The sequence below is a fragment of the Netta rufina genome (assembly GCF_964035555.1).
Source record: "Netta rufina genome assembly, chromosome: 3".
Classification (NCBI taxonomy): Eukaryota; Metazoa; Chordata; class Aves; order Anseriformes; family Anatidae; genus Netta; species Netta rufina.
In genome coordinates, this window is record NC_140125.1 from 33761952 (window position 1) to 33779467 (window position 17516).

Sequence of the window (17516 nt, forward strand, 5' to 3'; positions counted from 1 at the left end):
ATCCTGATGGCAACAGGATGTGTTTGTATATATGCAGAGTCTACTGATACGTGTCATTGTCGGTGAGTGGAAGTTAGCTGTACCCATCTGGCCAGGAGGCACTGATCACCAACAGGGACCAGAGAGGTCATTACAGAAGGAACTCCACCTCGGTCTGATTTGCTGAGTGTAGCTGATGGGTGAATATTAGGAAGCAATAGAATATGAATGGAAGAATTGCCCATTAAAATTTGAATAGGCTTTGCAGCATAAACTTTTGAACACTTAGAGTATTTCATTTGTTGTCTTTATTTTTAAGCAAACTTGCACTTCACCTCAACATATAATCTCTCCAGAAGATCTTGGAAATCAGTAATAATGCCGATATTTTAAGCGACAGTAAGAAAGTTCAACAAAACATACTGGAAGTACTGTATGACTCATATATGAATTCTACCATCAGTTAAATAAAAAGCCACATTCAGTGTCTGCAATAAAGAGAAAATATCTGTTTGGATAAATCTAGACACCACTGCATTCTTAAAAAGAGAAAGAAAAAAGCAACAAATCCTACAGTTGCCACAGTCTTGCATAAAAGAAAACCCTTGCATTTTGAAAACTACAACAAAAACAGAATTAATTGTCCCAAAGCACTCCAAATCACTGCAGAATTCTCAGCCTCTTAAAGCATACACATGCCAGTTAATTCCAGATACCCCTTACTCTTCCAGCACAACATCACCTAGAAATCTCCCTTCCCCATGCAGGCCAGCGCACCTCCCTGACACTCTTGACAGGCTTCTAAACACAATTTGACATTGGGCTTGATGGAGGGGGTGTTTTAGATGATCTGTATCTTTTTGGCAGGCAAAAATGTTTCTATTCCCATACCCAGGGTTACCATAGTAGAAGAAAGGAGAAGAAAAACAGAAATGCATACAAGTCAGAGTCAACAAAATCTTTCTTTTTCACTTCTTGTTTTCCATGCTGAGCTGTGTTAGACCCTGAGACTGATTTCCTTTCCAAAAATGAAAAAAATGAGAAATAGAGGACAAGCATTCAGATGCCTTACATGACAAAGACATAAAAAAAAACCACCCTGTCAAACCAACAAACTCTGGGAAATAGCCAAGGAAATATCATTTCTCCTAGCTTTATTTCTTATAATTGAACCTAATCTGTAATAGGTTTGCATTGGTAACAGAATTCAGTCTGCTGGGGTAAAGCCTTTCCTTGGAGCAAAAAAAGCTATCTTTTATCCATCTCCCGAATTATTCTTTGCCAAGAAAATCTACATAGCTCCAAAGTTAAACAAGATATTTTTGTTCCTAGCTACCCACGAAAGAACATCCTTCAATATTGTTTTGGAAATACTGCAGCACAATTAAGATAGAGCATAAATCATAGAAGGAATATTTCCTGTAGCCTTTGAAATGTTCTAAAGCAGCCTGAAGTGAAAGCAAAGACCTTTGCTGTTGCTTAATGCCAAGTGAATATTTCTGTCCAAGAAACCTATTTATGATTAAGATCTCAAAAAAAGAAAAAAAAAAAATTGTTCTCTTCTGTTTCAAAGGCAGAAGATATTACAGTGCTTGCTTATGTACTGTTTAAAGTGAAAGAGCATCCAGAAAGTAATAACCAATAACAGCAAACAGGACTTCACGACCTGCTGGGAAACAAACAACTTTGGGCCATGCTCAGAACTCAATAGTCAAAGTCATTTTTAAGTGGAAAAAAATAATTGGGGTGAAGGAAGGAGAGTCATGAGAGAACAGGGGGAAGGGTACCAAGAGATTTAATAATTAAAGTCTCCAAATGAAGATTCTTTATTTCATCTCCACTGGGAGAAAAATGTGGGAAATCATGCAAGTCTGCATTTTCTCCCCTCTTCACCCAGTCAGATTGTCTGAAGGAGCTCTCGAAGAAATTGTTCAAGGGTCCTTTTGTGGAGGACCTTGATCTCCCTGACATCTCTCAGAGTGCACACTGGCTCAGCTTATTAACACAGGAGCAAATCCATGTCTCCGCTGAAGTCAATAGTCAAATTACCATTTAATTCCCTGACATTATTAAAGGTACTTCAGGAGTTTATCTCAAGATATTTGGTAGATGCACAAGGTTTCCACTCAGACTGTGGAAATTCTTGCTGCTTGCCTCAGCAGTTGTTCTCAGAACTGGCTTAAAAGATGGGAGTATCTCCCCTTGCATAATGAAGATTTATGAAATGCTGCTGCAGCTCCACGTACCTACTGCTGGTATTCTCATTTCTGGTCTTTGTGTATGTGGCAGTCTGTATCCACCAAAGGACAATCTTCCTGTCTGAGGTCAGGAGATATTATGTGAGTAAATAGCTGCACTGGATCCACAGAAAGGATAAGATCAAAAGGCAGACATATTTTTTTGTTATTTAGAAGGTGCTTCCACATCATTACCCCTTTTCTTTTTTTTTTGCTGAGACAGTTGTGAAGATAAAAGCAAAATAAACACCTGTGGATAAGAGGAGTTACTTCTGAAATTAAATGAAATTTTCAACCTATGCAAGCTGATTACCAATGGATAGATCTTCATTTGTTAGAAATGGAGGAAAGAGAGAAAATGAAGAGAAACACTGTGTCTTCTTTACTGAATATATTTGTAATGGGCATTTGATTTTTAATAGCATCCTATAAACATGCACTGAAGTGATCAAAATTCTGACCTCAAAAGTCATCAGTACAGAAGCAACATTAATGACACAGATTCCTCAAATAGAGTTCTAGAAATTAGCAGTTTAGTAAATGCAAATGTTCTAATTGAAGTGCTCCAGTGTTGGAGCACTTGGAAGCTAGACAGCTGAAACATCATTTAGAAAAATATTCGTAGCTAGATTCCTGACATTTTGAAATACAATCTGTTCTGTAGTTATAGTTGTGTCCAAACATTGCTACAGTGATATTTAAAAGATGTATAAACTGTGTAACATTAAGTTGATTCCCATGGAAATGGCTTACAGCCCCATAATGAAATTATCATGTTAGAGGGCTCTCTTTCAATAGCTTACACTGAACTACATTTTATGCAAAAGTGCACATTTCTTGCCCCAATTCCTGAAGAAGATAAGTAGCATATCAGAAAATGTGCCCCTTACACAATGCAAATGTCAACAAACTTGGAAAGATCCCCATTGGTGGCATTTTAAAGAAAAAAAAAATCCACTTAGAAGGAAAGAACATGGGAAAACATAGCTTAAAGTGGAGAGCATATAATGTAGGTTAGATGGACTAATCCAATAAAGATTGTTTTCAAGAGGCTTGCACCCAATATAAATACAATGACTAGGGTCACCAAAATCAACAGGACTAAGGCTAGCCTAATAAGGGACAGAGTGTTCAACACCTTGCAGTTCGACATCCCCAGTGAGAAATAAAAATGCAGAACTCAGCATTCACTTTCTAACCCCACCACCCTTTCCTTCATTTTCTTTATATTTGAGACAAAGATGTAGGTATGAGTGACATGCATAAGCAACGCATCTTTTCTTTATCACTTTTTCCATCTTTGAGAAAACTTAGAGAAATTACATTTGCTTGACACAACTTTTTGCGTGTTTGTGCTATAATTCAGCTTACATATGTTCTTTGCCTCCTACTTTCTCTGAATGAACATTTTCTTGATGACTCACAACTTGAAGTTGAGCCCAAATAAAATATATAAGAATAAATAAATAGATGACTCAGAGAAAGATATATTTTTTCTGAATGAGAGACTGTTTTCAGACAGCCCTCAGTCACTTTTTTTTTTCTTTTTTTTTATTGCTAAGATTGCATATTTCTTCAGTAGCTCAAGAAACTGAAAGGGAATTACTTCCTCACTGAAGATCTGCTCTGCATGCCAAGTCAAGTGGTAAAAGAAACCTGCACGGATGCGTTATTTTCAGCACCTATAATAAAACAGTAAAGCATAGTCATAGTCTTCAACCTTGAGATCCGAATGCCCCTGTTTTGCTGTTCTGGCTCTGGTTTCTTGCCTCTTCTTGCTCCCTGGTCAGACGTGCAGAGACCAATGGCTATGACATGACCCCTTGCAGCCAGTCCTTTGCACTCATCCTGGAGCTGAGTCATCAGGCTTCTAATCTCAAGAGCTTTTTTTCATCTTTGGAGAAAAGGGCTGAGTTTATCCTAAAGGCCTCCTCATAAACATTATTTTGTAGATTATTTTTCTATTTATCCGGAAAGTTGCATTACAAAAGATGATCTCACCAACCATTAGACTAATTTCTTAAGACGGCTCATTGCATTTTCGTAACAAGTAGCTTCAACGCTAGCCATTTAAAAATAGTTGCCTTTGTATTTCCCTGGGGTGCAGCTGTCTCACATCAGAAATGATATTTTGTGAGAGGTTTCTGTTGCTCTGGCAACAGCCTTTGACAAGTTCTATCTGTGAGACTGCAGAGAAGAGAAATTGCTCGGAGGAGAGGTCCATGCCCTTCTCACTGATGTTCTGCCTTTGGTACAAATGGTCCCGTGTTTCTGAGAGCTGCCAGTAAGTAGGTATGAAAGAGTACACTCCCTGACTGTCAGAGGGTGTTACAGGGAAAGGAATTTGTGAAATGACTACTCTAGTTAAGAATTAAATGGTTCTATTTCTGCCATACACGATACCTCAAGAAACAAAACTATGATATTATGCATCCTCTTGCCTGCAAATTTCACTTTAAAATGGTGGTAATAGAGCTGGTAGAGAGGCCCACCATGTACAAACACCATCAGAGCTGAGAGTACACAGACTAAGATGATATTTTGAAGAGGTAATTCCAGGCATGTTTATTAATTGTCATTGTTGCTATCAGAAAAGGTGATATTTCTTGCCATTTTCTTTTTTTTTTTTAGGCAAGATTATAATTATTCTTCTATGTTGCAGTATGTCAATCCAATCTAATTGATTTGCTCTCTGGGTAAGACAGATGTTCTACCAAGGCCACTGTTTCTAAAGTTGCTTTCTGTCATGATCATGAGACAGTAGATCCTTCCAGATCACCTATTTTTCTTTGGACTTGGGGTTGTCAAAAAAGGATGATTTATGGAGCATCTTGCTACTGGAGTCCTGGGAGCTTCTGGAAAGAAGCCCTGGGCTTAACCCCTTCACTTGCTGAGTCATCTGTGTGCAGCCCCCAGGTCTCTAAAACCTGTGATGATCTTTAAAACTTTTTTTTTTTTTTTATTTTTATTCAGAAAAATAAGACTGGCCAACATTATAAATTTAGTTTGAGCTAGATGACTGTACAAACTGGAGATTTCTACTCTATCTGTCATTGTAATTCATTTGCTGACAGAGTCAGGAAGCAGATATCTTAAGAAAATTTGAACTCTCTGGACATACTAGGTAGCCACAGGATTTGGGTGTGACACAGAAAAGCCCATGACAAGATTAAGGAACACGAGGTCAGAGGCATGCTCTTGCCTGACAGCACTAAGCTGCAAAATTAGTTCTTGGCTGCGGTGACAAATTTAGGAGCATGAAAAAATCAGATAATTTAGTAAGGAATCTGTAGGTCTCTAGTATCTGTTGAGGAGACTCTACTTACACTGTCAACAGCTTATGAAAGAGAGTTAAATGTAGGATGTAAGTAGCTACCATTCATCATTTTGTTCAGTGATGTTGCATAGAAAGAAAATACAATAAATGCAAGACTAGTGAGCAAAATCTTCCTGACATTTTCAAATGACGTTTTCCTACCGCACTGTAGCTTCTTTCCCATATAACTGCACAACAGAGTTTGTTTGGGATTGAAATCACTGTGAATCCACACCAGATGTTAGTTATCCTGATCCTGCTTCCTAAGTACTGTGATGAAAGGTGCTTTTTCCCCTGTTCCTCTAGGATGAATTATTTTCCTAACTTGCAGTAACATTTTCAAGTTCTTCTTGCCACTATCATTCAGCTCAGTTTTCTCTTTGCTTTTAGACTAACTTTCTGCCATGCAGTGCTTTATGTTTCACAGTAAAAAGGCATGCATCAAACATTCCCATAAAATAAGGGCCAGATTCCCCAAGCTTTAGACTGGCTTTGAAATAAAATTTTAAACGCAAAAATATGAATAGTATTCTGGTTCTCTTTAATTGTTTCTTGCTGTCAGCATTTAAAGTTTCCAGAATGCTAGAAGTTTTCCTTCCTTTTGTTTTTACTTTTTTCTCTAATAAGAAAATCTGCAGTCTTTAAGTACTCTAGCTGAGAAGCTAGAGGGAACAACAGCAATTGCAGGACTGCTAAAACAGTTAAGAATTGGGAGCACTGGTAATTATGCTAATTTTATTAGGGCTGAATCCTTACAATTAGATTACCAATCAGAGGCAAGAAAAGAAGAGGTATAATATGGACTTTGTCTCTAAATTCGTATGCATTTGTATGTAAATGAGTGGCACATTCACAGTATGGTGATGCATATTAGAATAAAATCCTAACATAAATAATTCTAGCACTGCTGCTATATAATCAAAGCAGCTAAGAAGCAGCAGGAAGGAGGCCCCAATGATGGCAAAAGGTTAGTGCTGACAATGTGTTATAAGTGTACCAGCTATAATCAATGCTGAAAGCCGTTATTTGCATTCTACCAATAGATTTTAGGAGGTGTAGTTTATTGAAGATGATATAGCTCAGCAGTGGTTTCAACAATTTGTGACAATTGAAAGCCTCAGAGAGCATGGAATTTACAGCAGGCAAGACGCAAGGTTTGCTTATTCATAGACTTAATTAGATGTAAATTGAAGACTCCCAACAAAGATTTTGACCCCACCCCAGGCTTCAGAAGCCCAGCTCACTAAAGGTTCTGTAGGCTGCTGCTGTGAAAAATCAGGAAAAATGAGCTTCTTTTCAGTAGGTCCGGGTCTTGCAAGGCCGGCAAGGATCTAATGAGATTTTTAGAGAAGTCACTGACAAATCTAATGATACACCATGCTGGATGAAATAGCAGTCCTGCAGGAAAAACGTCATATATGATCTACTAATTATTGGTACTGCAAGTGTATGAAGGGGTGGGATTAAGGATTTGTGAACAATGTTGTTATTCCCTATGTCTGAGGCTATCAAAATGAAACTTCAGTGTTCTTTTATATAATTTTCACATACTTCTTACAATAGTGTGCTGTAAAGTATCCTCCATCTAACAGCTGTTCTACCGGTGTGGAAGTAAAATTAGAAATTATACAAGAGCAGATTTGTCCATTTTTCATCATAAGATTACATATGCTCATAATGATTGTTAAATTATTCCCTTTTTAAGGTTACATGTGTATAGTCAGAATAAAACTGTAGGAATGGTTACAATACTGACAGAAATATCAAAACAAACTCATATATGTTGTTTGAATAAATCTTAATGGTTATTTAAACATCTGAACTCCAGAGTGAAGTTTGAAGCTCATTAGAGCTAACTTTTTCTCTTTATAGGTAGACTTGAAGAAATTCACAGGGACTGTGCGTATACAGACCACTTAAATTTGTCAGTAGTCACAGTGAAAAAGAACAGATTCAGCTGATGGGTGCCATTCAGCTACTTTGTTGGTCCATGTCTCATGAACAATTTATTGCCTTCTTCCCAAGATATTCTTTCTGGGTTCTTGTAGCCCTGTTAAGCCTATGTAGGAGCTAGCTATGTGTTTGCTCAGTCACACCCCTAAAATCCAGAAACATCCTCCAGCATTATGAATAAACAAGTAGAGAATGTGCAGGAGAGGTAAGTAGACCACTTAGGTTCCTTTAAGGCCCCTTGGGTCTCAAATGTTTTGTGGTTTCAATTTTTAAAGAATGCCTTTTCATCATGAATTATGGCCCTGATGGCTGTGATTAAGACAAGAAAGTACCGTGAATACATATGAGTTTACTTACTGTCATCATTTCTAGAGATGCAAGTTTGAATTTAGCTGTAGAAGGTTTCTTGCTTTTCCTGCCCAGATATATACTTCAGTTTTTTCCTACCAAAGAAGTGGACAGTGAGAAATGTATTGGTAGATTAGCAAATAAAACACCTGAGGACATGCTTCATACCACTAAGCATGCTAAAGCGTACAGTCATTCTAGGTATGAAAGGTTTGCAACTGTCTGTTACAACAGGAGAACACAGGAGGGTTTCCTATTCCTCTAACAAGTTAGAACTTGCTGATACACATCCTTTGAGGCTATTGATTCTTGCCCATTATTCTCCTGTTCCCCTGCACTCAACCGAGTAAGAGATTTTTCAGCCAAAAGTTTTAAAATGCAGTTGTGGTATGTGCTGTATGGAAATTCAGTTCTGCTGAAAGCATCTTCATGAAAGTATCTTCTCTTATTAAATACTTCAGTTTTCCACCATTTTGCAGGAAGGAACTGTGCAAACCTTTGCCACAAACAGCAAAATTTACAGCAGAAGTTAGCTATTCCATTTTCAGTCTTAAGGAATTTTAAAAGACTTTGGAAATACATTGGGAAATGTTTTCTTCTTTTTCCAAAATGCTTATGCTTTAGCTATTTTTATTTATTTATTTATTTTTGCAAGGTTTCAGTCTCCAGCTGCTAATTAGAGCATTCTTGGGTGCCATCTGAAATAACAACAAAGCTGCTTTATGGTTTTCTTTATGGATGTGGAATCAAGAGCAGTAAGAAGGAGAGCATTTTTTCCATGTGGCTGATAATGTGACCTCGTAATAAGTTGCTGTGAGCAGTAATTAAGGTTGATTCTTCCTTTAATATTTCCTCTTTTCTTTTCTTGCTGCATCTGGTAACGATCCTAAAAATGTGAGTCACATCAGTGTCTTCTACCCTAGCAAATGTGAATGTTAATTCAGCTGTAGAATTTATCCTAGAGATCCCAGAGAAAAATGCACATAGAAACTCCAGATAACATGTTTACTGTATTTCAGAGCCACTGGGAAATCATTCTGTTAGTCTCATAAAGCCCTAATTTTTTTAAATAAATAAGGCATTGATAAGAGATTAATCTTCTCCCCAGCTCAATGCTCTCATGTGTGGGAGAATTTATTTTGGAAAAAGTCACATAGTCTGTAAATGGGTTAACTCTTCAGTCCCCTGAGGTAAACTACTTGTATTCCATTAATACAGTTTTAAGTGGTTTCCTTTTATATAAAATTACTGTTTTCTCAAATATTCCGGTTTCATCTCTTACTATTTCATTTCCTCCTGTACGTGGAGTTCCTTGCTTGTGTGTCAATACACCCTGTCTGCACTGGGTGGCGAAAAGTTTCCAAACTTCAGGATTTTTGATTTCAGCTGTGAGTCTGCAAAACAAAAAAGTGAAGCCATTTACCTGAAAAATGTCTTTCTTCCCTCTATATTTTTAGGACTGGAATTTAATGAGACCTTTGAGCTTCGTTTTGTTCCCTTTAAATGATGGGCTCTGGTGTCTTTGCTTTCTCTAAGACAGGTCCTCATGTGCAGCATTCAGCCAGACCTCACTGCCCTCTCAGCCACCTGTAGAGGCTCTTTTCTCAGGAGCTTGTGGAGAAACTGGTAGAAGGATTTACAAAAAGATTCTGATTGCTCTAAAAGTATTGCTCATTTTTATTTCCTGAGGCATCTAGCATCTCATCAAAGTACCAGGGCATCCAAACAAATAGCCATCTAAGTGCCCAGTTCAGCCATTGAAAACAACACCCTGTTATAAAGACCTCTTCTCAGGAGCTCTTTTCTGACGGATGACAGACCACTGGACATCACCAAAGTGTCCACCCTGTGTTGCCCCTCTTTCCTCCGTCTCCATTTCCAAATACCAGTTAGTGTCTCACTCATACCTGACATCAGTGTCAGCACTTCTTTTCATCATTTTTGGGGGAAATGAGAGCAGACACATTCCTAAGCAGACTGATGGCACACACAGCATGTGGTATTTGGCCTGAGGCTGTCACTTGGCACCATGATGCCCAGTCCCACACCCCCATTTTTCTTTGGAAGGAATTAAGGAGCTGCTGGGAACAAACTAACATTTAGCAGAGTGGAAGGCCAGCAAATCAGGACACAAAGTAAATGAGGGAAATCAATTATTACATAATATATAATAACATAACAGTATATTCATAATAACATGAATATACTGACAAAAATAGGTTTAGTGGTCACACACATTGTCATGCCCAAATGCCTTTCATTACCACTGCGTGGTAGTTACTCACTAGAGTGAGTGAACAGCCATGTTCATGGCTTTCTTTGGTATTTTGGAATAAAAATTTGTATGTTATAAGGCAATATGTATACATGTAGATACCTAAAACTTTTCATACTAGCCAGCAAGGAGAATTTCAGTCACAATGAGTAGCTAACTCTCCAACACTAAGGATCTCCAGGAAGTTGCAGGATGCTTTGCCACATTAAAATGTTTGACGCATTTCACATGTAAAATCCCAAATCGATGGGTGGTTGATATGAAATATTCTCTCTCAAGCATAATTTATCCCTACTTAAAGGCTGTTTTATACATTTAAAACAGCATCTTGGGAAGACTGGGAGGACTGGCCATTTGAAACTGCAATAGTTAGGCTGTCTTTTCTGTCTCTCTCCCCACTTATCTCTAATTTAAACAAGTCTGTATGTAGCGTTGTCTCCGGGAACAGCAACAGTTCTGCTGAGTTCCACAAGTGGAAAATAAGAAACGGGGTATACAGAAGCTTTGGTGGTAAAAAAAGAGAAAGGAGAAAAGTGAAACTTGTGTTATGAACACGATTCTTTTTTCCAGTAAAGACGGAGATGTTTGAAGAAAAATGTTTTGTGCCTGGTCTCTTTTAACAGAGGTGTTTTGTACCAGTAAAAGTTCATGCGGTATTTACTGTGGATGTAAGCAGTCCTTCACTCCAAACCCAAGTACCCTTTGGCATCTCTACGTACTAAAATTATCCAAGCATTAAGAGCCTACTGGACTTAGGCTCCAGTGGCTCACAGCTTCTGGGTCCAATGCAGATTCAGTTACAATAGAAAAATGAAGAATAATATCTCTGAGGTAAACACCTTAAGTTTGACAGAAAAAGAATATCAGAACCAAAGGCATGGCACAAACTGGATAAACTTTAGCTGTGCTGCATATAGACAGGAATTTTAAGGAGGAGCTCCAGAAAGCCTACTGCCCCAAAGTATTTAATCTTAAAAGTACTTAGAGATCTCAATTTAGACACCTAAATGTAGATACCGCACATGTTCGGAAGCAACCTAATCTGGGAATTCAGCTCTGTTGTTATCTAGCTCTTCGTGCCTCTTTACCTGTGGCCCTTCATAGGCCTTATCTGAAAAGCGTGCCCAGAGGAGGCCTCGTGTATCGCATCTTCGGAGAGGGCAGAGCTGCCAGGCCCTGCCAGGAACCTGAGGAGGAATCGTGCCCCTTCACTTAGAGCAAGCAAGGGGGTTGCCCCCCTCCTTCCAGCACTTGGATGAGAAAGAGAGAAACCCATTTCCAGGAAAGGATGCAGTTCACAGTGCATGGTTATTGGATGAAAGAAAAATTGTTTGAGGAAGCTGGAACTAGAGCCCATATGTGCCCACTTTCAGGGCTGAAGACCCCTAACACTGCAGCCTCTGGATCAAGGTTGTATTTTTTGGTTTCTTCCTGGCCTCACAACTCTTAAATTCTTAGATACTCAGCACAAAATGAAGGCAAGACATAGCTGCTCAGGAATTTGAATGCTCTGAGCAGGGATACTTTGGCTGCATGAGGCTCCTGAAAAAGTGTGTGTCTGCATGTGTGCACACATGTGCCTCTGTGTGTGTGCATGTGTGTGTGTGTGTGCACGTGTGAGATATGGCTCAGGGAGAGGAGGAGTGAGACCATGCTGAAAGAGAGAGAAAAAGCAGCTTTGGCAGCCTGAGCAGCTCTACTGTGCAGGCTTGTGGGAAGCTGGAGGGGTGGCTCTTGGATTAAGGTTCTGGCAGAAAGTCTTGAAGGGGTAAGTGAAGAAGCTGTCAGGTTGTTTGATTATTTTCTGTAGGCAAAGAAGCAGGATTTGTACATTCCTGTAAGTCAAGTTGCATAAAAGACGTGTGATTGAATCCATGGCTGTTTTCTTCCCAATTGGCAGTCCTAGGAGGTCCTGACTTCTGAACAGCTGCTTAGATCAAAGCATGTTGCTAACAGCAGTAGCTTGTTTTCCTGCCCACTCGTAGGGAATGTGCAGATATTTTAAAGACTTTTTATATTTTCACCTTTAAGTGCTGTGCTTACTACTTACTCCTTACCTTATTACTCCTTTCCCTGTTTCATGGTATTCAAAGATGCTGTTATTTTATTAAACCAGTTTATAGTTCTTCGTTTTGATCCCATCACTTTGAAATAAGTCTGATTCTTGAGCACTCCTTCTCTCCCAGGAAGGATATAGGCTGGCTTTCCATGTTGGCTGTGCTGCTGTGAAGTTTAATCAATTGGCTACCAACTGACATCAATTGACTCCAAGTTTGGAGTGAATCCTACAACTCAGATCCACCAAGCTACTCCAAATTTATACCAGAAATAAGAGTCTGGGTTGACAAGTATAGACCACAATGGTATACATGTATGTTACCTGCCTTTTCTAAATGTTAATTGCTTGGCAGGTCACCCACTGCCAATGAAGAGGGAGAGAGGCTGACAGGGAGATGTACAACTGGGAGTCCTAAATAGGCTGGGAGAGGCTAAGGCTGCCTCTTGTTCAAGGATGGTGGGGAAGGCAGTCAGATTTCTTGTGAAAGGAGCCAGGAAGCCCTTTTGTGTTTCTCTGGTCCTCCCTCTGAGGCAGCCCTCTGACTTTTGGAAGAAGGAACCGAGCTGCAGAGAGCTCAGGAGAAGTGAGTGAACTGCAGGCTGGCTGCCCTGCTGACAGCAGTGCTGGCTTCTGCAGAGATGAGGGAAGAAAGCAAATAGGTACCTGGTAGTACTGATGTCTTTTAAGATGCCCAATTTGTAAGTTTTTTCATCATGGATGTAAGGTTAATGTATGCACAAATGATGCACCCTGCTAGAAGTGAGGCAGTGCCCTGGATTCACATTCCCAGTCTGCGTGAGCATCCAGGTGAAATTCCTCCCCCTCGCTGTCAGCGGTGGTCTGGGTCAGGCTGAGGCTTGGCTTCAGCTTCATCCCATCAGCTCCCAGTGCTGCAGACTGGGCTCAGTATGGCTGGAGAAAGCCAACACGAAATTTAACTGAATAAATAGTTTAGCAATGAACATTACAAAGTAACCTTTTAGTTGGTCTTTTTTTTTTTCTTTTTTTTTTTTTTTTTAAACAGGGGATGGATGTTTTGCTGCCAGTTTGTGTGTTTATTTTCCAGTTGCCATAGAAAATAATTGACCTATTTTCTTCCAGGAATAAATATCTTTATTCAAGCTCCCTAAAAAAAACACATAGCCAAGACTTGCAGCGAGGCCCCACCCATGCTGTCTGCTGCTACAGCCCACAGCGGACAGATTAAGCTTTGCCATTTTTACTGAGGCTTTTGAACTGTTGGACGAAAATGTGTTTCTTACAGTACATTTATCCTGCTGACTCCTACTGTTTCAGACCAGCGATATGGTTCTAATGAGAAGCCTGAGGAGATGCGAAATGTAAAGAAGTCAAGATGCTGAGCAGTGCCATTGCCCCCAGCTCATAATGATTTTCTTACCATTGCTTTAACTCCCCCAAACAGATAACTAAGCCACCTTTCCAAATGCTTCTCCCAGTCATTCCTGTGTCTTTTCCCCACTCTGGATATATAAAGGCTTGATCACAAGCCCACTGCATTTACAGGAAGAGTTGATTGCGTTAGGATTTCCATGCTAAGTACGTTATCCTTTGTTTCTGGGTCACGTTCTGTCTTTTGCTCGTGGACATGAAATGGGTAGAGGGAGACCTTTGGAGATCCTCGTGCAGCTTCCCTCTGAGAATGGGGCCATTTGCTGGGTTAGCCTTTCTGTAACCCCAGACTGCGTGTGCTCAGGCACTAGGCTCTTTTTCCCCTCATGCTAGTCCCTTAATATTAATCCTCGTGCATATTTTTCATGTTTGCATACTGCTGTCAACTTGAGATCATTCTAACATTCTTTCTGCCAGATTATAAGCAGTGTTTCTATTTATATATTGTGGATTTATATTTTCATTGCTTCTAAGTGCTGCACTGAATCTTTGAGAGTTGTACCTATTGCCGTGTCCAGCAGCTTTTCTGCTCAATGTTCAGTGTGGCAAGTGAGGCAGGCTTGGCATGATGGAGAGTGCCTGGAGCACTCCTGCCTTATTTGCTGGAAATGTGGGAGCGTGTGGTTAATGCAGCATAAGGGCACATAAAATGAAAGGACAGCCGTATAATTCTGATCTGAATTTGTGTTCCTGTGCAGGCAGTTGTTACCAACAGCAATGGCCTCTTCTTCCATTCTTCTTGTGCAAAAGGACCAGCGCCTTGATGCCTGATTACTGGGCAGCTACAAATAAGGCCCAGCACTGAGGTTAGGTAGAAAATCCCCCCAAATCATGTCTGTGTCCGTGTCCTTGGTAGGACCGTGTTTGAGCCCAGACTTGCTCCTTCATGTCTGAATGCCAGGCCTGACTTGGTGGTGGGATCAAGCACAGATTTTGGAAGAACATCAGGCCATATCCTGCACCTGAGCATCAGCTGAGGTGCACCTTCAGCTTCCCAGTGCTCCTTGACATGGCACAGAGCAAGGAGACTTCTGTGCCTGGTTCCTGAGCCCATCCATTGCATCTGCTCTAATCCACACCCGGCCTCCCACTGCCACTTACGTGGCATCGTGCCCGCTTCAAAATGCAGTTGTTTAAACCAGTCTGGTTTTATTTGTAAATTCCTTTTTAAAATATGCAAATATACCAGAATGCTTTCTTAGTGCACATTACAGGATTGTTTCGGATATTAAATTAAAATCGAGCATAGCTGGGATTCCTGAGGTAAATAAGATTGATGACCTCTGGGAAAAGGAAAGGGAAATTATTATTTACTCAATGTTGGCTGAAACGCCAAGTTAAAAAAGACACGCTTTTGATCTTGTGTCTTCCCACTATGTTTTCATGTATAAGAGCTAAGTGATCCCAAAGATGCTCACGAGTCTCCCCACTCCAGCATTACAAATTACTTAGTGTTCTCCGTGGATTGATAGCCAGATAAATAGAGGCAGTGTTTATTTTACCACTCAGCAGATCTTTCAAATATTATTACTGTGGCATATTTCCTTTGTTTTATTTTATTTCAAGTGGAATGCTATTTAAGACTTTAGGTCACTGCTTTATGCCCTTGGGCTGGGTACAGATCTTTAAGCAAGCCACTACAAATAAATGGTAAAGATTTTTGTGTGATTGTGGATCGTGACAATGCTGTTGGGAACATTTTATTTAAATGCCATGTCACTTTCACCTACTGCCTTCAGGCCAGTGCATGACATGCAGTAAGTGTCAGGCAAAATGTCACATCTGTAAGGAAGAGCTTGTGTGAATGTAAAACTGGAATGTGGAAAAATGGTGTCACATACCCTGTAATCTAATACGGTTCTGCCTTAAAAGGGATGTTTTCTCTATGGAGATGTGTGTTTAACCAGAATGACTTCTGCTTGAAGTTCAACAGAAACTAAACTTATCTGTTTATCCCCAGCTTTCTTGGGAAGCTCTTGCTACAGTGGTTCAATTCCAGGTCTTTGTATATTTTGCTGACATGATAAGAGCCTTTAACAAATAAACTCAAAACATGGAAAGAAGAGGACTGAAATTAATTTTTCTTATGGCATGAGAATAGCATCTTTCTCCTAAGGCTTCAGGGTAAAGCTGAGAATATATCAATTCCATGATGCATCATTTTCTACCTAGAAGACACATGTTCTTCATTCTGCCCCATGGACTCATCATTCACTTAAGGAGTAGGTCCCCTTCAGGAGAAGTAATAGCTGAAAAAACAGCTGGAGAACCAATGGACGGAAAGACAGAAATGCTGTTTTCAGCCAGTGGCAGATGGCTCAGTACCCAGCCGGTGATCTTACTCTGCTTTACCTGACAAAGTCAAATGGAGGTAGGGAGGTACCCACGCAGTCAACCAATACGATATTTTGTCCTTTTCCCATTTGCCAAGACCTTCATCCCTCACTATTCATCTCACTACCTGGAGCAGCATGCCATTCAAGACAGTGCTGTTTCACCTGTGGTGATCATTTTGCTTTCTTTCACCACAGCCAGAGCAGGAGCCCCAGTCACGCTCAGGAAGGGAATGCTTTCCTGGCAGTGACCAGGAGCAGAACCAATCTAAGAACAGGGCAAGCATCTAGCAATGTTTCCCTGGCACATACTCAGCTCAAGGACTGAAGAACTTGTGTTGGTGCATGATGTGTAGTATCTCTTTTCTATTTCTTTTGAATCTGTATCCTGCTAGGTCTTTTTGATATCCATAGGTCTTCTATTAAAAAAAAACCATGGACAATTGCCTCTTACCTTTCTATTACTATTCTTTGGTTAACTGAAGTCTGTCACAGCATCCCTCCATTGTTTGGTTTTTGTGGGCTGTGTGCCTTTCTCCTCAGGGAAGTTAGCTTTTAATTTCAGCAATCCTTGTTGACCTTCTCTTTATCTTTCTGTTTTTACAATAAACATTTTGAGATGAGGGTACTGGAAGTACACAGTTTTCACGTTTTGGGGCCACTATGGATTCATACAATGCCCTTTTCCAAAAAAATCCTCAGCATTTTAGCAGCTTAATTGATCATTATTAAAGAGTGACCTTTCAAAATCTCTCTCCTGAGTGATAGAAACCATTTCCAAGTCTAACATGTATATAGGATTGTTTCTCCCACAGGAATGACTTTACATTTATGCATTCAGTTTCATTTGTTGTTTTATTATTCCCTTAGCATCATAAGGATCTCCTGCAAATCTTCAGAGTCAGCTTTCATTTTGATTACCCTGAACAATACAGTACCATCAGCAAATTTTGCCACTTCACTTTTTAACCCCTTTTCCATCTCACTGATTATATTCTCTGTCCCACTTTTTACAGGTTTACCTGGTGTTTTCAGTGGTTTTGATTTCTTATTTCTGACAAACATATCAAATTCCATTTGCTTGGAATCGAGGTGGTTTTCAACAAGAAGTTATACTCAGCAGTTAATAGTTCAGTTATTTCAGACTTGTGTTCCTTTACAGTTTTGGGTATGGTGATTTGTTCCTATTCACTTTGGTGATGTTTGTACAAGGTCAGTGATGCATCCTCAGATACAGCCACTGTGAAGGAGTCTGATGGAGAAATATTCCTAAAGCCTCCAAAGAGAGCACAGCTACAAAAAAAAAAAAAAAAAATGTTTACCCTTTCTGTTATGACCTTATGTTCTTTGAGTACTCCCTTTTATGCTTGGCCATCTATTGCCCTGCAAACTTTTTGGCTGACTTTTCATTCCTCATCTGTTTGAAAAAGAATTTATGATGACATTTTATGTCTTTTTCAAGCTATTCCTCAAATTCTTTTCCAACCTGCCTTCCCATGCATTTACATTTAACCTGCCAGATTTTTTTATTATTTTCCATTTTCCTCCTTTCAGTGCAGCCTCAGATATTTGAAAACTGTCTTCTTACTTCAAATATCTTCCATTC